This window comes from Rutidosis leptorrhynchoides, chromosome 1 (genome assembly GCF_046630445.1).
Source record: "Rutidosis leptorrhynchoides isolate AG116_Rl617_1_P2 chromosome 1, CSIRO_AGI_Rlap_v1, whole genome shotgun sequence".
Lineage (NCBI taxonomy): Eukaryota > Viridiplantae > Streptophyta > Magnoliopsida > Asterales > Asteraceae > Rutidosis > Rutidosis leptorrhynchoides.
In genome coordinates, this window is record NC_092333.1 from 535284078 (window position 1) to 535292874 (window position 8797).

Here is an 8797-nt window from a genome sequence, read left to right on the forward strand (position 1 = left end):
TTATCATTAGTTACACTTGCAGGGTGTAAGTGTAGGCGTGAACTTTTGTTGTATGGCCATATGGGTTTGACAAACCCTCATCTCGGACGGTTCGCTACCGTCCACAGATGAAATATATTTTCGAGAAACAGTGTTGTTCTAGCACTATTAATGGGGTTCAACGGACGGAATGTTAAGCCTTGATAATTGGGTGCTCGTGAATATTAACTTTTAGAATGTATTACTATTTTATCATTGATGTAAATCTTGTGGTTCGACTTACTTTTACTCACTTACTTACTTAAACCTATGATTTCACCAACGTTTTCGTTGACAGATTTCTATGTTTTTCTCAGGTCCTTGAACATTAGGTGATACATGCTTCCGCTCATTCTTTTGATACTTGCTTTGGATGTCGAGTATACATGCATATGTGGAGCGTCTTTTGACTACTTTAAACTGTGTCGCACGTGTTTCATTTGTACTTAAACATCGTTATGTACTAGTTATGGAAACTACTTTTGTAAAATTTGAAACATCCACACTTATGAAATGAATGCGACATATTTTCGGTCAAACTTTGTCTTAAAGACTTATGACCATGAAATGGGACCTACGTAGACGGCGCCGTCAAATATGATTTGGTCGGGTCGCTACAAAGAAGACCAAGTCCTGAAGCTAAAGAAAGCTCTATATGGACTTAAACAAGCACCACGTGCTTGGTATAGCCGCATTGACAGCTACTTCACAAGTTCAGGATTCAGGAGGAGTCAAAGTGAGCCCATACTCTATATCAAAACCCAAGGTAACTCTGACACTCTCATTATTTCCTTGTATGTTGATGATCTTATATATACGGGAAACAATGAGAGAATGATACAAGAGTTTAAGGAAGACATGATGAAAACGTTCGAGATGAGCGACCTAGGTTTGATGAAATATTTTCTTGCCATCGAAATCAGTCAAGAAAAGGAAGGCAAACTCAGCTAATCAAGCTAAATGGCTAAGAAGAATACTTGAAGACATGGGCGAAAAACAAGACGAAGCTACTCAAATATTCTGCGACAACAAGTCTGCAATTGCAATGACAAAGAATCCTGTGTTTCATGGTAGAACAAAACACATTGATATCAAATATCACTTCTTACGAGAAGTCACCGCTAAGAAAGAGATTGAATTAAAATACTGCAAAACTGAAGAGCAAATTGCAGACATATTCACTAAAGCACTTCCAAGACCAAAGTTCGAGTTCCTACGCAACATGCTCGGAGTAACATCGAAATACATTAAGGAGGAGTGTTGAAATATAGTAATGTATTTCTAGACTCATCTACATGTAATTAGGAATAAAATGATTAATCTAGAATTATGTAGTAGTATTAGATATTAACTAGCAGATATTTAATTAGAATAATCTAGATTAGCAATTGCTAGATGATTCTAGCCAACTTAGGAGGCTTATAAATAGGCTAAGATGTTTGCAAAGTTGATGTACACAAAAACACAACACAATTCAATAACAATAAAGAATCACTTCTTTCAAAACAACAAGTCTTCAACATTTATAAAAATCCCCTCATAACATAAACATCCATCACTATAAACATCTAAATTAAAACTAATCAATTAATCTAAATACACTACAATTCTAACATTACAGTTGCATTCACACAAAAATACAGTAGAAAATTTTGGAATTAAAAGTTAAAAAACGGGTAGGTTCATGAAGCAATTGGAATACTTAATATGCAGGTGAGTGTGTTTGTTACTAACCTTTGTTTCTAATTTTGTATTTTTATTAGTAGAAAATTTAGAAATCATCAAAGAGTTTGTGTTTGTTAGTGGTTGTCTTTCTTTGCATAATCCTCCGTCCATTTGTTTCGAATATTGTATTTTATTTTGAATTTGCAATTACTCCGTATTAATTTTAGTGCAGATCCATGGGATTTTTGGGTAGTTTGATTTTCATGGAGAAGTTGTAAAATTAAATTAAGTCCGATCTGCTAATTAAATTAAAAAAGTAGAGGAACACCTGTGCTCTCACCTTGACGATATTAGGGCTTTGAAAACCCTAATGGATTTAAAAATTAAAAATGGGAAGGTTCATGAAGCAATTGGAATACTTAATCAGTTGATTAATCTCGACCCCGAAGATGTGAATGCAGGTGATCTCACCGCCGAGCACTGACGCCGGACAAAAATGGATACCGGACCAGCTTCCATTTCACCGCTCTTCTCATCGTCCATTCTCATCGTCTCCCACCCAATGGTGGGTTGTTTTCCTTTTTTTTTATTTTCTTTTTAAATTATCCTATTTTGTTATTGGTCTAAGTCATATTCGACCTTGAAATGAACGCCGAAATGGACACCGAACGACACTCCACTTTAATCAATTTTAAAGTCCATTTTCGACCTTGAAATATACAGACACCTTGAGCTCTTACTAACCTTTGTTTCTAATTTTGTATTATCCGTCCTTTGTTTCTACTTATGTATTTTTATTAGTAATCATCAAAGAGTTTGTGTATGTTGTCGGTTGTCTTTCGTCACATAATCCTCCATCAATTTGTTTTGTATTATAGATTTTTGGTTAGTTTGATTTTCATGGAGAAGTTGTAAAATTAAATATGGGTTCATGATCTTTGATATTGATGAAGATGAAGGTGGAATTTGATTTTACTTTGGCAAAAAGATCGAAGTGCTCATTATGTGTTTATCACGTAATTAACGTGTTTATCACGTGATCAACATAACTGGGTAACAATCAATAACAATTGATAAATCCTGGGACCATTTGTGTATTATGTTGTAAAGTTGAGATCAACGGTCATCGTTTCAAACTTTAGTCCCTAACTTGACAAGGCTTTCAATGTTAATAAAAGAAGTCACCTCCTGAAAAAGTTGGTTCGACAGTATATCTAACATTCTAATTCTGAATTATATAAATCAATAATTTTGGAATCTAATCATATAAGTATAACATTGACCCCTGTATATAATTGTTGCCAACCTATATATTCCTATTCCTAATATATATACTATTGTTGACGTACTGATGAACATTAAAATAAAAATACTATTTATTTATTATTTATTATTTATTTTTATTATTATAATTATTATTATAATTATTATTATTTGTATTATTACGATATAATAATAATAATTATTATTAGTATTATAAAAAAATTCGATCATCGGTGTGATATAGATCGAAATCATTCGCTACAACCTCTTTAAAAATGGTTTCGTTTTTCAGTACAATTTGTTTAAACTTTATATATATATATATATATATATATATATATATATATATATATATATATATAGTAGGATCAATGGGGAAGTAACCAATTGTGGGAAGCGAAAGGAAGCAAATTTTTTTTTTTTCGTTTTTTGAAAAAGCTTTGTTCACGAATGTTATAGATTGGATGAAAATATGAACATTTAAAAAAGACACTTTGTGATAAATGTTTTTATTTTGGTGGAAAAATGCTCGGAGAAATAATGTATAACAATTATCATGTTTTTTGAGCGTATTTTGAGGGTTTAGAAATTAGGGTTTAGATACTAGGATTTAGAAAGTTAGGGTTTAGGGTTTAGATTTAGGGTTTAGATTTAGGATTTAGATTGAGTTTTTTTAACACGAACGATTTAGATTTTAGGGTTTAGGGTTTTGGGTTTAGGGACTAAACCCTAAATCCTAAACTCTAAATCGGGCTAAATTTTGACAAAAAAATACTTCACAAAACATGAAGAAAAAAAAAACGTTCGAAGATTAACATTATTCACGATCAATATTATCTTGAATGTTATTTTTGTCGATCGTTTCCCCGCCTAACATTCATCACGAAGTGTCTTTTTTAAATGTTTATATTTTCGTGTGATCTTGATCCCTGAAAAAAAAATTCCAAAAAAAGGAAAAAAAAATTTTGCTTCCCCCCGATTGGTTACTTCCCCATTGATCATGCCCATATATATATATATATATATATATATATATATATATATATATATATATATATATATATATATATATATATATATATATATATATATATATATATATTGGTAGGATCAAGGGGCAAGTAACCAATCGGGGGGAAGCGGGGGGAAGCAAAATTTTTTTTTTTTCGTTTTTTGAAAAAAACTTTGTTCACGAACATTATAGATTGGATGAAAATGTGAACATTTAATAAAGACACTTTGTGATAAATGTTTTTATTGTGGCGGGAAAACGCTTAAAAAAGTAAGATATAACAATTATCGTGTTTTTCGAGCGTATGTTGAGGTTTTAGATATTAGGGTTTATAAGGTTTAGATATTAGGGTTAAGAAATTTAGGGTTTAGGGTTTAGATTTATGTTTTAGATTGAGTTTTTAACACGAACGGTTTAGGGTTTAGGGTTTGGTGTTTTGGGTTTATTCCATAAACCCCAAACACCAAACCCTAAACCCTAAACTCTAAACTCTAAATCGGGCTAAATTTTACTTCACAAAACATGAAGAAAAAAAAACGTTCACATTCTTCACGAACAATATTATCTTGAATCTTATTTTTGTCGATCGTTTTCCCGCTTAAATAATAACATTCATCATCAAGTGTCTTTTCTAAATGTTCATATTTTCGTTTGATCTTGATGCCGGGAAAAAAATTTCCAAAAAAAAACGGATTTTTTTTGCGCTTCCCCCCGATTGGTTACTTCCCAATTGATCCTGCCCATATATATATATATATATATATATATATATATATATATATATATATATATATATATATATACATATATAGATATATATATATATATATATATATATATATATATATATATATATATGCTTTAATGGAGTCTAATCGTCGACTTGATATAACGATAAACCATTTGCCATAGCCACTTTAAAATTGTTTCGTTTTTATGTAAAATTTGTTTCAACTTTATTTTTATAAACATTAATGGATCTATATATTTTTATAAGATTTAATGGATATATATGTACTTTATTTGGTTTTTATTACTCTAATTGTTTGTGTTGATCGTCGATGTACAGATTGTAATTATAAAGATATGAAGCGAAACTATTTCCCGCAGCAACGTGCGTGCTATCACCCCACTCGTCCTCAATAAGTGTACAACTTATTATACAACTACCATGCCAACCAAATGGCCATTAGCCTGAAGGTATCGTGGGGTAGCCCTTTCAACCAAGAGGTTGAAGGTTCAAGTTCGAAACTCAGCTCTTGCATTTTTTTCGTTTGACAATGAGATCCCGGATAGGGATCTTAGGGTCCAGATAGGATCATGTTCTTTCAAAACGTGTAGATTATCATGAGCCGTTCTAATCCATCTGGACGAAGTCCATATCGATTATAAACGATTCACAATAGTTGATTACATCGTGAGGTACTTGACCTCTATATGATACATTTTACAAACATTGTATTCGTTTTTAAAAGACAAACTTTCATTACATCGAAAGTTGATGGCATGCATACCATTTCATAATATATCCAACTATAATTGACTTAATAATAATCTTGATGAACTCAACGACTCGAATGCAACGTATTTTGAAATATGTCATTAATGACTCCAAGTAATATCTCTAAAATGAGCAAATGCACAGCGGAAGATTTCTTTCATACCTGAGAATAAACATGCTTTCAAGTGTCAACCAAAAGGTTGGTGAGTTCATAAGTTTATCATAAAACAATAAAATTCATTATTTTGATAGACCACAAGATTTAAATGCTGCATGGTACAAATGAGCCCAAATCCTATACCCACCTGTAATGTACATGCGATATCTTTTAAATACAGTACACCTTTCTCGTGTACGAAATCATCTTTCATAAAACTTAGTAACCGTACACATATCTTGTGCACAAAAATAACATACACATAACCTGTGTATAAAATCATTCTCTCGATACATAACATTCACTTTTCATTTCTTTCATAGCTTGGCTTGGTAACCGACCTTAACATATAATGCGCATAATAATATCCCCAAAACAGAACATCTCGTCTGTATAATAATCATATAAACTTCGAAGTACTAAACACCACGCCCACTAGCCCTTCCGTCTAGTGAACATTCTGGGTGGGGGTATTAAACCCGGTAGCTACCTTTAGGATTCGCATCAATTAGGCGTGCACTAATTCTCAAAATTAGTGATGTTCCCTAATTCTTAGGTTACCAAGCAATAATAATCAGGGGAAAAATATTCATATCAATTGTGGCAATTATCACGTCCACATAATTCAATGGTGGCAATTATCACGTCCACATAATTCACTCGAGGAATGTTTTGCTTGTGTCTATCTCGTCAAACATTTATAAAAGCATTTCATGTATTCGCAGTTCAAAATGTATTTCAAAAGCATTTAATAAAGTAGTTGTAAAAGTAACGCATGTATTCTCAGTCCCAAAAATGTAAAGAGTAAAAGGGAATCAAATGAATTCACCATACTGTATTTTGTAGTAAAAATACATATGACGACATTGAACAATGCAGGGTTGACCTCGGATTCACGAACCTATAACATTTATATATTTATTAATACACATAATCGTAATCGAACAAATTTATTTATTATATCTTAATTTATATATTATATATTTAATTTTTGTATATATTCAAAATGTTTTATATCTATATAGTTATATTAATATATATTTGGTTAGTATTATATTAAAATACTTAATTTGTTATATATGAATATTTATATATATGAAATGTTGATATGATTAATAAATAATTATATGTAATATTACTAAAAGTATATTTTTTATATACAAAAAGTTTATTTGGTAACATAATATCAATAACAGTAATAAAAGTTATTTTTGATTATAATGATAGTATACTACTAATAATAATAAAGTTAGTAATGATAATACTAATAATTTTTAATTGATAATATTAGTAGTAATAATGATAATGATAATAATATATATTATATTAATGTTAATAATAAATTACATGGCATTAGTATTAGTAATAATAATAAGTGTTATAAAATAATAATAGCAACAACAATAACGACAACAACAACGACAACAATAATAATAATAATAATAATAATAATAATAATAATAATAATAATAATAATAATAATAATAATAATAATAATAATAATAATAATAATAATAATAATAGAAATGCTACCTTAATAAAACAAGCTTTAAAAAAAAAAACGTCCTTGATCGGGTTCGAACCCGTGACCTCTCGGTTAAACCAAACACTCAATGCCAACCCTCTGTCTTTGTTTTTCTGATTTAACCTATGCCTAATTTCTTTTTAACCTTTATTCTCGTGTTCTCTTCTTCTTCACATACTTATATCATCATCATCATCAACGAATCATCGTTATCCATTATCATAAGGTATCATAATACATCACCATCATTATCATCCTTACTCCCTTCGTTCTCGGTTTCGTAAAAACAGAAAAAGGAACTGCAGTTGCAGTCGTTTAATGGAGAAACCACACAAGTGGTGATACGGCCCAACCTAGGTTATTTAGCCCAGATTACTTCAGCCCAAATAGAAAAACATGGCAGTCGAAATCAAGCAAACCATTAACAGCCCAAACTAATTACAGTTTAGATATATTGATCGGTTTCTTTTTCTTTAAAACTATTTTCTAAAACACAAACAGGTCACCCATGTTATTGTTGTCGGCCACAAAAAAATAATAATAATCTAATGATGGCAGTCGTTGTTCGAGCAGTTTGGACAGGAAACAGAAGGGGTAATAGCAGCTGCAGTTTAAAAGAATAATCGAAGTGGTTGTGAGGTGGTTTGATGGTGAGGATGAAACAACAAAAAAAATTAAAGAACGCAGCAGTAGTCATACGTGGGATTTTTGGTGATTATTTGAACTAGAAATCATGAAAACTAATTAGTATCAAGAGTAAAGCATCGAGCAGTGGTAATGGTTTGATGATTGTTTGTGTGGGTTTGTGTTTGTTTTGAAACAAAAAATAAAAAATAAAACAGGGAGCTGGCCTGGTTCGAACTTCAGCCCAACAAGGAGGGTTTTGTTGGGGTTTTGTTTGCAGGTTTTTAGTCGGGTTTTGGTTCGAAGGAGAAACAGAAACGTGCGAGGAATAGTAGCCATCAATGTTTGTGTGGTGTCTTAGTGTAGTTCTCACGATAACAGAAGGCTAGAAGTAGTAACATGTTTCGGTTTTGTGATGGATTAATGAAGATGAAGTTCTTGGTTCTTGGTGTTGAGTTGTGCAACGGTTCAAATCAGAAATAATAGAGAGAGGAGAAAGAGAGAGTCGAGGTCATGGTGGTTTGGGTTGTGATGGGTTCGGGTGGTGATCAAAGAAACATAACCGAGACTCAAGGTGGTTAGTAATGGTTAGTGGCGGTTGTGCTCACGAATGAAGAAGAAGTAATAGCAAAGGAGTAGTGGTCTGGATATTAATATATTCTTATCATATGCATATGATATGTATATATAGAATTAGCTTTAGATAGATAGAAAATAACACAGTAACCAAATGTAATCATTCAATCATTCTCAACACAATTTACGGATCCAATGCACAAGTGGGAAGGAAAAATAAACTACCCACTATAATAATAACATGAAAATTAACAATAATTGGCAATCAAACAAACGTGTGAATTAGAATTGTCCATTGCTAAACAGTTAACGTATAATTTTATTCAGAAAAAATCCCATATTTTAAAATTAAGTCCATTTATTTATTTCAGTCATTACCTGTTTGAAACCTGATAAAAAAGATTCGATAATTATTTCTTTTCTGTTCCAATTTATATGTATGGAGTACAAAAACTT